This window comes from Aedes albopictus, chromosome 1 (assembly GCF_035046485.1).
Source record: "Aedes albopictus strain Foshan chromosome 1, AalbF5, whole genome shotgun sequence".
NCBI classification, from domain to species: Eukaryota; Metazoa; Arthropoda; class Insecta; order Diptera; family Culicidae; genus Aedes; species Aedes albopictus.
Genome location: NC_085136.1, coordinates 332,948,764 through 332,964,714, shown reverse-complemented (window position 1 = coordinate 332,964,714; position 15,951 = coordinate 332,948,764). Strand labels below are relative to the sequence as shown.

The 15,951-nt window shown below is 38.7% G+C and overlaps 1 long non-coding RNA gene across 4 annotated transcripts; it reads right to left on the bottom strand.

Annotated features, from left to right (window-relative positions):
* Window positions 1-180: 180 nt before the first annotated feature.
* On the bottom strand, window positions 181-14,763 carry LOC134285814 (uncharacterized). Of its 4 annotated transcripts, none has more exons than XR_009996733.1 (11): window positions 12,143-14,763; window positions 10,909-11,337; window positions 5,858-7,067; window positions 3,827-5,785; window positions 3,628-3,760; window positions 3,333-3,465; window positions 2,547-3,269; window positions 2,312-2,480; window positions 757-2,249; window positions 531-698; window positions 181-312 (listed from the first exon to the last, which is right to left on the bottom strand). It is a non-coding gene; the product is annotated as an uncharacterized LOC134285814 (long non-coding RNA). The 4 variants fall into 4 exon arrangements; XR_009996734.1 differs by having other exon boundaries at window positions 3,827-7,067; window positions 10,909-11,038; window positions 11,180-11,337; XR_009996735.1 differs by having other exon boundaries at window positions 3,827-7,067; window positions 12,143-14,427; window positions 14,525-14,763.
* Window positions 14,764-15,951: the final 1,188 nt, after the last annotated feature.

The following is a 15,951-nucleotide window of genomic DNA, read 5'->3' as shown; positions in this document are numbered from 1 at the left end:
GCGGAAGAAGACTATTTCGCCTACTAGCACCACCACCGGCGGCACCCGACGACGTGTCATGGTTGTGAACATGCTTCACGTTCATCCGCGAGTTGATCTCATCGATCACGACAATGCACGGGCACTTGCACTTGTAGTACTGGTTGCACTTCCAGTACTGCTTGTTGTTGCGATGGCGATTCCGGAAGAATGTTACCCCATTTACCACCAGCAGATGACGGCCGCTCCGTTGGGATGTTTTAAAGGTGAACTGAGGCGACGAGAGGAGTGTTTGAGGTTGAAATTGCTGCATGAAACTCGTACTCAGCGAGGCTGTAACGGGATGGAAGCGAAAAAGCATATGATGATGTACTAGATTATCACACACGACTATGTAGTACATAGTTCCATACACACGTGATCCATGAATCATGAAATAACACCTTTTGTCAATAAAGTGTTAAGCATGCAGTACTAGTTCATGATTAGGATGTTCATGCGAGTCAACTTAATAATATTTTAACAATAATAGTAACAAGATAGTTATTTACTTAATGCATTTATCGAATTTTCTATTTTTTTCAACTTAATGTGTGGTTAATTATACCAGTTTTCATATTCCGCTAAAAAGATCATTGATTGGATATAATAGTTCATGATCGAGAATGGAAATCATCGTTCTACCAGCCACAGGAATGCTTCAAGCAAATATGTTGTGCCTGGAAACAAAAAGGCCTAGTGATTATCGGCAAAATAAAATTTTAATTACTAACTCACTAAATCAGTTTGATTCCATAATCTAAATGCATGCTTCCATTGGCTAATGTTATCATACAGTGCAGTACTAGAACGGCCCGTGGTTATGCGTGGGAAACCGTACCACCAGATTCTCTTCGCCGTTTTTCAGCGTGTAGGTCAACACCCGCGCTTTGCATTTGTTCATGCCGGCCCTGGCGCAGGACCAGTACGTTTTGTTTGCACACTCCTTGTTTTTGGTAAAGCTGAACTCGCCCACCTTTAGTTTGCGACTGCCCCGGAAACCGGTCACGTACCGAACGTAGAAATCTGGAATGGAAATCATGAAATTGATTAGTGACGTTCTCAAAGGTCGGTATATTGGTTGAAATGAAGTACTAGATTTCAGACGGAATGTTTGATTTATTTGTTTGTTGTTAACCCAAATTTAGAAAGTACTAGATTATAATAATAGAGCATGCTTTGACAGACATAACTGTTTCTAAGCACTCTACGAAATCGCCTCGTCAAGAGCATTTAAATCCAGAGGCTCGTCCTTGTAGATGATCGGCATCGGATTATCGGCGGGTACAATAACCGGACCACGTGCCAGCCGCGAATGCGGATGGTTGTGTCGAAACTTGTTTAGCTTGATCTGGTTGCCATTCCGGGTTACGGCTCGTGCCCCGCAGGTTCTCTTCTTGTTACATTCCCACATGGTTGCTTGGTCGGCAACACGTCTCCGTAAATACTCGTATCCTTGGTAGAAAAGATTGAGATTACCCTTGCGATTCTCTACGTACTGGAATGCATCGACAGTGAACCATTGCTCAGTTTGCTTCTTCGGTTTAGGTGTATGATAGTTGCACGCTGTGGGAGTTGAAAAAGTTTATACAATTAGGTATTAGAGGCTCAACTCATAATCTCTGTAGATATATAACAAAATATTAGTCCAATGTTTACTGTTTTATTATAATAATAAAACTATGTTTATTCTAACGTTGGCAGTCACCATTTGCATTTCAAATATTCCAAGTTCACATCGCAGTACTAAAATTTGGGAATAATTTCACTTATTTTTGAAGATGACTGATTTTCCATGGACGGTGTTTTCCAGGCGTTCAATATTGTCGACGATTTTGTAAAAGAAATATTAGCATAGTTGAGTAAATTCAGGCGTTTTCCCTAATATATGTAGAATGTAGAAACTTAATGAACAGATTGATTCAAGAGTCGTTTATCGAATCCAAGATGTTGCAATCTAGTACTGCAGTGTTCTTTACGGAATGATCTTAACCATGGGAACTTCCTGCACCATAACAAATCATTACTTCTTAGCATCGCTGGAAAATTTTCAAAATCTTCACACTTCTTTCAATAAACTTCTTCCCCGACTTCGGCACCACCCTGCGTTGTAACGCTCGAAGGGTTCCTTCGATATCCCCTGCTACGTACTTTGTGGTTAAGTCGGGCAATGACCTTAACGATAGATATTCTTAAACTTTCTTCCGTAACCCCATGCGAAAGCCATGCATCTGCAAAATGAATCACTTATGAATGACAACAGCTTTAGTTGATCAAGTACACCTCCACCTACCAACCATACAATCGGTGAATATGATATACTTCCGCATGGCTTTCTTCTTCTTCGCTCGGTTCGTTTTCCCGTAATAGTTGTATCCCAGAAGCGCCTCGTCGGAAAACAGGTCTGCAAAAACATTAGATGGATCCTGATGGTGAGGTTTCACTTCCTGCAACAACGCTACCTGTTGGAAAATATCGAAAATATGTCAGTTCGAAGTACTAGATTACTTGACCACCGCATTGCTTACATATTGATCACGAATGAGCTGATCTCTTCGAGCGGTGTACTCCAAACGATCCACTTCCTCTTCTGATTGCAGCGGAAAGACGAATCCCTCGACGGCAGCGACGATGATCGGTTTGCTCTGTTGAACACGGAAAAGCTTCGTAGTAATCGTCCTGGCTGGTCGTGGTACAGGCGATATGGTCTGTTCTACAATTGTTTGAATGTGAATGTGATTATTTCAGGACGAAGTATCTAACTGTACTAAAATAACAGATTTTTTTTTGTCTCAGAAACTTAGACATACATCAACATATAAATCATAGTTGCTTTATTGAGTTATTCATCAACCAGAATAAACTATCATGAAGATGTCTGTAAGACTAAATGATTACAAATAAACTACCAGCAGATTCCTGATTATAAAATTGTAGTACTAGATTGAAGACGCTTCGACGCTTCTAACACCTCAGTATTCAACCAATTTCTATAGCTCTTTCGAATTGAATATGCCAAACGAAGTCCCTACAAACTGCAGGAGGTACTAGATTATTGCCGAAAAACGGATCTCCATCACTTTTTCCGACTTGGACGCCCACCCGCCGCTCGATTTTCCTGTTTGCGTTGCTCCAGTAGCTGTCTCAGGGCTCCACTTTTTCGGCGGTCCATCTTCAGTGGATGGTTGTGTTCCATCTCGATAATCTTCACCTTGGGGTCATCCTTATCGGTGTGGGCACGTGCCTTGCATCTGTAACACAAAAAGCAGAGTAAGATATGGCACATCAACTACAGCTCAGATGACAATACGCACCCTAAGGGTTTGTAGTGCACGCAACGGTAGACAATTTTGTTATCTTTAATCCGATCACGTGTGTAGCGGAAGCCATCGATGCATAGCTGTAAGCCTCCACGAGCGCTCAACACGTATTGTACTTCGGTAACATCTGTTGAATGACAAAATATCGTTATAAACTGCTCCAAAGTTAACAGAGTAATTAAAAAAGAAGACATGAAAAGCAAGTACTAGAATACTTATTTAAATTTATACGTATACATTCTTTTTAATAATAAACCATCTCAACTCATGAATAAGAGAATTTATTTACTGCTTCTTAAAGTTTGAAGCTTAATCCCAGCAGCGTGTCAACAGGATCAACATCATGATTGTGCAAAGACCGCACAAATTCATATGATGGCTCGCCCCACTTTGAGATTCGCTCGACTATCCGAGCCTTACACCTGAAACGAAGAAGAAACGAATATTGTTAACAATCAGAATTGGAAGCATTCGCGGCGGGCACTCACCGAAGCTTCTTTGCCTGGCAGCATCGCCAGCTGGTGGATTTGTGTCGACGTTTTTCCGCATCGAAAAGGTATTCCAAGTGACATATTCGTCGATTGCCATGAGCGTTCACCGTATAGGTTACTGGTGCTGGGGAAAATTGTATGATATGATTAGAAGCTTTACATTGAGGTACTAGAGAACCACTTTTCGACTGGAAAATAACAGTTTATGGTGTGAATAATGTATGTACATTATGTCTTGTCTGCATGTGCTAAGACAGCATAGAAAACAAACAAAAGATAATCACTGAAGTACTAGAATACTACTGAATGATCTTCCAAGTTAAGGTATTTTGAAAATCTTGATCCGACATAATTTTTCCTCAGCTGTGGAATGACAATTGTTAAGAGCTTAAACAACATTTTGAAATTGAAAAAGTTATGCATATGGTGCGTGACAATTTGTTGAGGTAGAAAAAAGACCATTCCATTAACTGAAAATAGGAAGCAATCAGTGAAGTACTAGATTGAAAGTAGTGAGCTGGATTTTTGTATGGTGAGATGATCAGTTCTCCGTTTCTGCAATGAAATGGTGCAAACAGCGTGGGTTATATGATTCCTTGCCTAATTTGATGCTGTTTGAGCAAAAGTTTGGGTAACTGTGTTGTTGTATTATTTATTTCTTGTAACTTCAACAACACAGTTACCCAAACTTTTGCTCAAACAGCATCAAATTAGGAAAGGAATCATATAACCCACGCTGTTTGCACCATTTCATTGCAGAAACGGAGAACTGATCATCTCACCATACAAAAATCCTGCTCACTACTTTCAATCTAGTACTTCACTGATTGCTTCCTATTGGCAGCTCATTGTACATCTGATGCACATCATGCCGAGTCAGAATTTAAGAAGTTCAGATGTTGAGCAAAAAGATCATCACAAGAGTTATTGAAGACTACTGTTGTACTAGATTATGTCGATTGCAAGGCTGAATTTGAAAAGTCCTTTTTGGCTTTCGAATTAGACATGGCTTTGGTAAAATGTTGAAGACCAGAGAACAACATACAGGGTGCGGCAGGAAAAAATGCGAAAAGTTCAAGGCACTATTACACGCTAAATATGGGATATATATGACTATTTTTTCATGACAGTGTATCAGTCAATGTCTATATTCTAGCACTGAAAAATAAAAATGAACATATTTGATGTTTAACATGTGATAATGTAGGCCTAATAAGCGGATATCAATAAACTGCGCGCCCAATGGTCATTCAACAAAATGACTATAACAGTAACAAAATTAGCTCAAATTCGATGAACAACCAGACCACACTGATCCAGAGCCATGTAGTTTCACATACCAGATGAAATAAGTACATATATTTGATGATATTGTAGAGAAAATTAAAAATTTTGTTTTATCAGATGCGAAATTTAGCGACCTGTGTGATTTTCTGCGGTTTGAAAATTCTGGTTGTCTTCATCTTCAGGCGCCGCCCTGTAAAGGTTAGTGACCAAAATAAGAAATTTTTTAATTAACTTTTCAGAAAACTAGCCTATTATAGATCATGGAACGTTGAAACATAGATTGGTTAATGTCAAATGAACGAAAATGAGGTTTGAAGTTGAAAAACACTTTCGCATTTTTTCCTGCCGCATACTGTAGTGCATGGCGACCGTGACAATACAGATAATTCGAAAATAATACTATAATTTCAGAATATTGCTTCAAGGTAATATAAAAGAACAAATAAGATTGTGAAGCAAACATCATTTTGAAAAAAAAACAACAAAATAATCAATGAAAAAACTCAGTTGTCGGTTAGCTATGGCTGAGGTACTAGAAGTAGCGCATTTATTTATCTAGAGGAACTTTTCTTTCTTCGCTCGGTTACGAGCGGATGATTGTGCGAGTGTTTGATTACAATTTTCTTTTGGCCACTGCGATCCCGGACGGCGTTGGCACGAGCCTTGCAGCTATAGGGAGTACAAGAGTGAATGTTAAAATATGTAATACTAGAGCGAGCTTTTCGCGACCATTATCCGTACCTGTGCGTACGATGTTGGGCACATTTCCACGAGGTAAAACTGTTACGTTCCTTATCCCTGGTAAAGGTGAACCCGTCTAGCAATAGCAGCGGAGTTCCACGACTACTGATCGTATACTGGACATGAGGTTCGGTTCCGTTTTCTGCTACCGAGTGCAAAGACATGCGTAAACAACAGAGTAAATGAGACAAACAGTTTGCCACAGATTAGTTAACCGCTGATCACTACTGCAAAAAAGAATTCAGTGAAACGAAAAACTGATTTTGCAGTGATAAAATCAGATATGTCGTATGAGTGGTTTTGATAATTTGAGGAATTGATTTGTCGTTTCAAGCACACTCCCTAAACCCTAAATAAGAGCAGTATTTTTTGCATTATAAAAGTTACATCTGTAAATAAACAAGAATAATGAGAGACCGTGTGGTTTAAACGAATGAAGCACTAGAACTTCACATCACATACAGATATTTAGTTTATTTGTTCAGTGTATATCAATTCGAATTAGCAGTTCGTTGAAAAATACGCCATATTGTGTAGGATTTCGAGATTAGGAAGCACTACTTCAAGAATTAAACTGTCGCTTCATCTATTTTAGTTTTCCTACGTATTCTCTCTCGCTGACGTTCTTCCATCAGTTGCTTTCGCTGGCCCAATCTCCGTCGTTCCGTAACGATAGCGTGATTGTGCAATCCACGAATGTTTACTGCACCGGCGTTCTCCAGATAGGTTGTGACCGCAGCCTTGCATCCTAGCGGTCTCGATTGGCAACACTCCCAGATTGTGTACCGGTCGGTTCGCTTCTTGCGCGTAAAAGAGTGTCCATTTACTATCAATTTTCGCGATTTGTTGGTCGCAATGTATTGGACGGTTGGATGGTCCACATCAAGAACTGAAATGAAATTCGTTGTATTAGTAAGTGAATGGTTTGAACCGTGTCAATCAGTGCTGTCACTTTTAAACTGAGAAAGCTAGACTTGAGTAGAGAAATTGGGAATTTATTTTTTCTTCACAATGTTGCCCACAAATAGCAGCAATTTAATATTCCTTTTGAGGCTTAGAGTTTTTTTTTCTACTGTAGGTTTTCATAACTGGTCGCATTGTGGCGTTTTTGTTACGATCTTTGCAAGCGGGATGATTGTGTTGTCCTTGAATTGAAATGCGTGCTTGCTTTCCATCCTTGGTTCGTTCCGTACTAGCCTGTACTGGGCAACTGAAAATAAATAAATTAAAAAAAAATTGATATCTAAATAATAATCAATAATATGTGATAACAATAGTACTAGAATGGACATAAAAATCATATAAAGTATAGTAATCTCTAGTCTAGTCTAGTCTAGTCTACACATACACAGCCATTCATTGAAAGAATCCTGGAAAATGATAGAATCGACTACTTCTATCATTTTTCTTGTCATTATCAATACTTGCAAAGCATCGGAGATGTATTACAAGTATTGAAGCGGCCAGGCCTACTGTGCAGCGTTATTGAATACAATTGAACAGAACTATGGAACGGCGACATCTCGTCAGCCTCTCCGTATCGTATGTGTAATAAATGTGAAGCAAAAACGTTGGGAGTGACGTTGCTAAGAAAGTTAATGTCACTCCGTTGGGGCTCCTCTTCTTCCTGGGATGGGACAAAGGTATTTATGGTATTAACCCCTTATGTCCTGGCTCGAAAGCCTAGGTTTAAGCGCCATTGCTCGCTCTCTGAAACGAGAAGAAAATATAACGGTCCCTTTCCCGACTGGATTAAATACCCTGTATTATTTACCGACAAACTACTTAGAACCACAACTGCGAGTCTATTATGGAATCGGTAAAAGTTTTCACAACTTCATCTGAAATTTAGACAGTATTTTGTTATAAATATTTGGTAGGAATTCTCATATAGAGACAGCTACACCTAAATGGTATGGTATGGAATAGGTGCGTTGATCGATTAGAAAATTTATCTTTTACTGTACAATATTCTATTTTACGAATCGGTTTTATAAATGGAAATTATTCAGTAGGTGCCGTATCAATATGCAGGGTACAATATCAACATCAAAAATATTGTGGTTTCATCAAATGGCCTGTTGGCAAAATTATTGTCAAAACCAAAACCTATATAAAATATGCTGCCATGAATCGCATGACTGCACTAATTGCATAGGAATTTCAGCAAACATTCTCTTTATATTCGATTCGCGGCAGTATACAACACAATAGTTTTAGCAAGGTGTACTTCAAGGTATATGGCAGCGATTACAATCTTGGATCAAAAAACCATTACCTTACAACCAAAAGCATTATACCCACTCATTTCATCCGGTTTAAACTGCAAAAAGAATACATTACACACCACACCTTGCTCTGTCCATTTTTGTTTCGTTGACTAGCGTGATGCGCATAAGTTCCAATTGATCGTGCGCAGGCGGCACCGCATTATATATGGTATGTGGGGGCAAGATGGGTCAGGGGGCAAGATGGGTCAGTACCGTTTTCAACCGTACTATTTATTTTTTGAATCTTTCTATAATTTTCCCAGATGAACGACGTGGATACACAAAAAAGTGATATATTGTTTTTAAAATTCTTTACGTTCCTTACGCAGAAAAAAATAACATATTTTTTCGTTATACTCCTTATGCTATACATTCCATATAACTACGTGTAATGTGTAGACGGGGCAAGGTGGGTCACCCTAATTTTTCGGTATGTTTGCATAGTTTTTAAAAATGTTTTATTTTTCATAGAAAGGCTATTCTGTGACCTACATTATCGAAGCGACTAGAGCGCTGAAAATTTGTGAACATATTTTTAATATTTTTCTACAAAAAATATAAATTTTCAAAGTTTTTTATAGCAACCTGAATAAAAATATTCTATTTCTGAGAATAATCTACCGATATGTTTCAACACTTCTTTCATGTAATCTGTACGTATGTGAAGCTTAGATGTATAGAGAAAAAATAGAAGATCTAGTATTTTTTGTTGGAGAAAAATCGAATTTCTGATAGCTGACCCATCTTGCCCCCGTAGAAATGAGGTGGGGCAAGATGGGTCATGTTTTGACAATTGTTTGTCAAGAAGCAGGTTTCAAACTGTATGACCTTTCTATACCCTTATATCATAGCTGACTAGTGTATCTGGAAGTCGTGATAGAAAACAGAGAAATGCTATTTATATTCAGAATGTTACAGGGATCCATTTCTTAGGTGACCCATCCTGCCCCCACTTACCATATACAGGAAAAAAAATGCAACATCTACGCCATCTACTGTTATTATACTGCCGATTAATTTGCGATTGCGATAAATTTAACGGATCAAATCAGAACGAACTCACCAAATTAACTTGTTTGATGTCTCCCTTGGCATACGAAGCAACCGAGAGGTCCAGCACATTCCGCTCGTTCGATTCCTCCAGCACGGTACGCTTACGTTTGGTGGCGGCATGCTGCCATATATTACGCAGTGCTTCCGATCGGGCCACACTGGTGCTACTCGAAGACATCTGGAAGATGGTGGTCGGGCTTCCGGGAGTGATGTTCTAACGGACTTCTTCGGACGACAGCAGCTTGTGCAGCGAAATCTTGATGACAAGCAGATCCTGCTTTTCCTGGAGCTGCTGGGAGATCTGGTCGCGGAGGCGCTCGATTTCATTCAGGCTTGGCGCTGCCTTTCGGCATTCAAGGTTTTGTCACTGCCCATTTCCAATTTTCCAGACAAACAGCGGAAAGGCAGCTCATTCCGATTCATTTTCTAAATAGCCGCTCCTTTTCCAATCGGTCTTTTTCACTTCTCCTCATTTCCTTATCTGCCTTGATGACATTCAGATCAATTACACTTGATTCAAATAATTGTTCGGCACACATTCAATTATCGATTTTCGATTTTTCCATTTCTTCAGCGAAAAAATTTGACAGGAAACACGCGCAACAAAATTTTCCACATCCGTTCTCTTCCATGGAACACTACCTCATATAAAGTATAGTAATCTCTGTAAATTTACTTCACAGCTCTAATACGTACTAGTCTGATAATAAAGTGATTAAAGCCCACAGTATATTAATGAAATAATATTGAAAAACATTGGTCAAATTATCCTAACGAGCGCTGCATGTTATTATTTAAAAACGATAAATAGCTTTCAAATTAGTTGATATACAGTATGCGGCAGGAAAAAATGCGAAAGTGTTTTTCAACTTCAAACCTCATTTTCGTCCATTTGACATTAACCAATCTGTGTTTCAACGTTCCATGATCTATAATAGGCTAGTTTTCTGAAAAGTTAATTAAAAAATTTCCCATTTTGGTCACTAACCTTTACAGGGCGGCGCCTGAAGATGAAGACAACCAGAATTTTCAAACCGCAGAAAATCGCACAGGTCGCTAAATTTCGCATCTGATAAAACAAAATTTTTGATTTTCTCTACAATATCATCAAATATATGTACTTATTTCATCTGGTATGTGAAACTACATGGCTCTGGATCAGTGTGGTCTGGTTGTTCATCGAATTTGAGCTAATTTTGTTACTGTTATAGTTATTTTGTTTAATGACCATTGGGCGCGCAGTTTATTGATATCCGCTTATTAGGCCTACATTATCACATGTTAAACATCAAATATGTTCATTTTTATTTTTCAGTGCTAGAATATAGACATTGACTGATACACTGTCATGAAAAAATAGTCATACATATCCCACATTTAGCGTGTAATAGTGCCTTGAACTTTTCGCATTTTTTCCTGCCGCACCCTGTACCCCAAGCAACACACATGGTTACAAAACAGTAACGACAGCGCATGTAAGGGTTGCACAGTAAGTCACAGTGACTTCTTTGCAACCCTTACGTGCGCTGCAGTCACTGTTTTGTAACCATGTGTGTTGCTTGGGACTAAATACTTTAAGCAGATACTATAGGATTCAATAACTATTCATCTTTCGTTACATTGGGTCATGCATCATCGAATAGATTTTTTCCAAAAATTAGTAGGCAATCAATGCAAATTAAAGTAAATCGATGTAATTCTACTACTACAACTGATTTTGATACTTACTCATATTCAGAAAACTAAAGACACTGCCATATTCCTACGTTCTTAACCGATTTCCATGCTTTGAATAAATAACCATTGATTGACAGTTGTATGCCTCGACTTGTCTGCACATAGGCTACGTCATTTTTCACTGAAAAGAAAAATACAAATGATTAGCAATCTAGTACAACGACAGTTGCTTTGACTCAAAATCAAACACAAACAAAAGTTTCACAGTATCGCACACAGCTTTTATTCGGGGGAATAATTAATTCTGACTTGATGAACACACATTGATCCGAAAATTCTGCTCATCGTTCCGCTCCAATTCGCTGTCGATCGCTTCGTCTGTGTCCGTTTCCTATGATTCCATGATTGTGCTCGCCATTGTAGGAAATAAGTTTGCCATTGGGCTCATTAATGGACGTAGCCCGAGCGGCACATTTGTAACTGAAAATAAAGGGTCATCAGTATCCTCAGATTCCAGAAAACAGTCAAAGTTCTGCTCAAACAGCATCAAATTAGAATATAAGAATTCAACTCATAGCTACAAATCTAGTACTTCAGCAACCGTGTCCAAAAGATACACTTTTAGTTTGCTTGATTTTGTTTAAAATTTACCAAGCTTAACTGCTCCCACTCGCATAACAGTCTCAATTTTTAAAAGGAAGAATTGAGAAAACGACATTTGAAGTTTAAAAACTTGTTTCCATATAAAACTTTAAAAAATATTTCGATCATCTAGAAACTTTCGCAAATTGCTTTGCACCAGAATACATAACTGTTAACAAAAAAGTTCAGTGTCCCAAGATGGGACTGATATGCGGGTACTTTCAATATAGGACGCTCATGATTTGGTGTTTTTTCACACATTGACATAAAAATACACAATTTTTATTATGGTTTTTGGAAGTACATCGAAAGCTATGACTAGCGTGTCTATATATACTATATACTTATATAGTGAAGAAATCCCAAACGGGACTAATATGCGAGTGGGGCAGTGGAGGTTTCACTAAAAATTTGAGGATTTGTTCAGTAAACTCTGCTGATCACCAGCAACGTTTTGCCGAAATTAAGCCAATTTTGCTAAAAATTCATCATAAAACTTTGATGGACCCTTCAGCTTGGCAAAATACTGCAAAATATTACTTTGGTGGAAGAATTTGGTAAGTATTTATTCACCCTAATGCTAAATTATCCCAACAGCCATATATATGAGAGAAGATTGATAAGAAGGTACTAGAATACTCACCGCACATCATTGTAGTGTTTACACCGCCAACGAATGGTGTTCTTACGCGCCTCTTTTCGAATGAAGCTGTGCCCACCAATGAACAGCCTTCGAAAGCCCTTTTGGTTGATTTCATAATTAAGTTCAAGCTGGCTGAAATCTAGAACGATAAAAATAATTTCATGAGTTTAATAATCAAGAAGGTAACGCACATACTCCAAGCAGTCAAATCAAACTCATTTCTATCAACAGAGTAGTTTTTATTTTATTGTTTATCGGACTAAACAAGTCTATTTTAACATGATCCAGTTGAGGTGGTGACATCGAGGAGAGACTGTTGCTTTAACACTTGTAATTCGCCTCACCTCACTCTTCTACTGCAACTAAGCTCAGTTAAGCAACCACCGACGACAGTCTAAGGGGTACAAAAGTTTGCAAACAGTGTAGGAATTTCGGCTAGAAAACGTAAGTTCATTCTAGTACTGCATAATCCATCAGTATCAGTAAGGAATCACCTTATATTAGTACTGGCTGTACTGAATGGTATGACATTATGGCAGTATCTGTATTTAAAAACTATTTATTTTTGTTGCAAAACCAAAACAAAATAAAAGTTTTTTACTTTCACTCATTCACGTTCTAGTCCGAATCAAACGTGAAAGTAAAAATTTCCTCCAGCACCGGCTTCGGTGCCACCAGTTTGGGTCTCCTCCTGACCTGCTCAACTCTTCTATAGGCACTGGATTTGTTCGGCTCGTGGATGTGCACCGGATTAGTGATCAAAATCCGATAAAGTCCGTTGCTTCTCTCAGTGGTAACGACTCGGGCATTGCACGGCCGGTGCTGCACTCTGGTACGGCACACCCAGTAGGTCGAGTTTTGTGATTTATTATTTCTGGCGTAGCAATAGTTGTTGATTCGGAGCAAACTGGTACCACGCTGACCGGGAACGAAATCCAACTCTTGGTTGTCCAGGGTAATGGTGGTCGGTTTCTTTGTTGCAACCGGCTCCAGTTCGCTGAAGTATTGTTTAAAATCTGAAAGAATGATGGGAAGAGATGTTAGATCATTGCACAGCCATTCGTGACTAGCTTTTATTCGTAAAAATAAAAACAAAAAGAAGTTGTAGAATACCACTTTATTTTTTGCTACACAATTCCGGAGAATATCACAACTATACTAACTATATCTCTAATTTCACAGTACTGAATGGTATGACGTTATGGCACTTTCAGAATTAAAAAAAAACTATTGCTAATAAAAACTATAGTAATAAAAGAATATTACATCAACTCATCCACATTCTAGTCCGAATCAAACGTGAAAGTGAAAATTTCCTCCAGCTCCGGCTTTGGAGCCACCAGCTTGGGCATCCTCCTCGCTTGCCTGATACTTCGATTGGCACCGGATTTGTTGGGTTCGTGGAGATGCACCGGATTGGTGATCACGACCCGATACAGTCCGTTGTTTTTCAGCGTGGTAACGACTCGGGAATTGCACGGCCGGTGTTGCGCTCTGGTACGGCACACCCAGTAGGAAGAGTTTTGTGATTTGTTATTTCTGGCGTAGCAATAGTTGTTGATCCGGAGCAAACTGGTACCACGTTTACCGGGCACAAAATCCAACTCTTGGTTGTCCAGGGAAATGGTAGTCGTCTTCTTTGTCGCAACCGGCTCCAGTTCGCTGAAGTATTGTTCGAAATCTGAAAAAATAATGACGGGAAGAGATGTTAGATAGTTTCTTAGCCGTTTATGACTTGCTTGTTCGGGAAAATAAAAACAAAAAAACTTGTAAAATATCACTTTATTGTTTGCTACAGACAACACAATTTCGGAGAATATTGTAACAACTATACTATGTCATCTTATTTCACGAAACAATATTTGTGGTTGAATGTATTGCACAAGGACTTGGAATCTTTTGCAGATAAGCTGAATAAGACGCAATAAGTGAAGTACTAGATTGAAAGAAGTAAGCTGGATTTTTGTATGGTGACTTTGTTGTTGATGTTGTAAGAAATAAATAATACAACAACACAGTCACCCAAAGTTTTGCTCAAACATCATCTTATTAGGCAAGAAATCATTTAACCCACGCTGTTTGCACCATTTCATTGCAGAAATGGAGAAATGATCATCTCACCATATAAAAATCCAGCTCTTTACTTTCAATCTAGTACTTCACTGTTTGCGGCCTATTGATTGTAATCCAGTACTACAATACACGTCTACTTCAGACTCCAACAAGTATTCCTGAATCCTACAATTCCATCGCGACGTTTGTATCATTATCAAAACACATTAACCCTTATGTGGCCGACAGGGTACCCGGGTACCCAGCACCCATTTAAAATACACGGTGTAGAAAAAAGCAAAAAGTTTGTCGGACACATAACGGTTAAACATTCACATTGTAGTACTAGAGAGTCGAGTAACAAATGTAACTTTGGGACAATAGGACAGATCGGTGAAGTACTAGATTTGTAGTAATGAGCTAAATTTTAGTATGGTGAGAAGGTCAATTATCCGTTTCTACAATAAAATGGTGCAAAAAGCGTGGGTAGCATGATTCCTTGCCTAATTTGATGCTGTTTGAGCAAAACTTTGGATAACTCTGTTGTTTATGTTGCAAGAAATGGAGAAAATAACAACACTCTTGCAACATAAACAATATAGTTATCCAAAGTTTTGCTCAAACAGCATCAAATTAGGCAAGGAATCATAATTTCTTTAGATCATATTTCTTACTATGTCTGTAATTTAGCGGTTTACTCTTGTATTACGTCAATCAAACAATTATTTTATTGTCTCTTAGTCTATAGAAGTTTTTATTACAAAAGAACTTGCCCTTGCGTATCTCACCAAACCAGCAATGTAAGAATAAATGCATGTATTTTTGAACGTCTGAGAAAAGATGTCAATTCTCTCTTAAGCCCACAGCTCAAACAACCACTTCTTACGGCAACTCACTAATTTCAAATCAGTGGACCAATATCGGGAGCGTGACAATGCAACGGCGTACCGATGGAGGCTTTTTTGCCTTGCTTTGTGGTTTTCAATCTAGCCCTGCAATCGAGCGAAGAATACTTTGAGCAACGCCAATAGGTGAACTCGTCTCGGTGTCTGTCTGTGTAGAAAGAATATCCATCAAAGACCAGCTGTCGGTTGCGACTGCGTTGTCCCTTTATGAACAGCAGTCTGTTGAGGGTAGGATTCAGTGGATCTGAAAAGAACAATTCAAAGTATGTTTTATCAGGCATGGTACACGAATGACACAACAAATGACCGCACTTGATAACGAGAAAGAACTGCAGTTTCGAAGAAAACATAAACGCAGTACTAGATGAAAATATCCTGCACATTATCACTTTTTAAAAATAAATGCGCCAAAATTGTAGCCTAAGCAAGGCTGTGCTTCATTTTCAGTAGTGTTCTACAATGCATTACATAACGGCTGTAACCGTAGAGAGCATAAAAGCATGGAAAACACATTCTCAAAGGACAGTTTCAAAAATCTAGAACATAGGCAACATTTTAATTGCGATTTCTAATGTCGTCCAAACCCTTCCCAGTCTGTTTTATTCCTTCAATCATTCAGATCAGCTGACCGTAATCAGCCTTGTGACAGTGAACCGGAGTACCAATGGAAATCTTTTTGCCAAGATTTGTGGTAACCAATTTAGCTTTGCAGCCGAGCGATTGATGTTTCGTACAACGCCAGTAGGTGGCTTGACCGTGGCCTTTGTTTCTGTTGAAAGAATATCCATCGAAGATCAGTTTCGGGCCACGTTGTCCTTTGATGAACAGAAGTCTGTTGAGGGTTGGATGCGA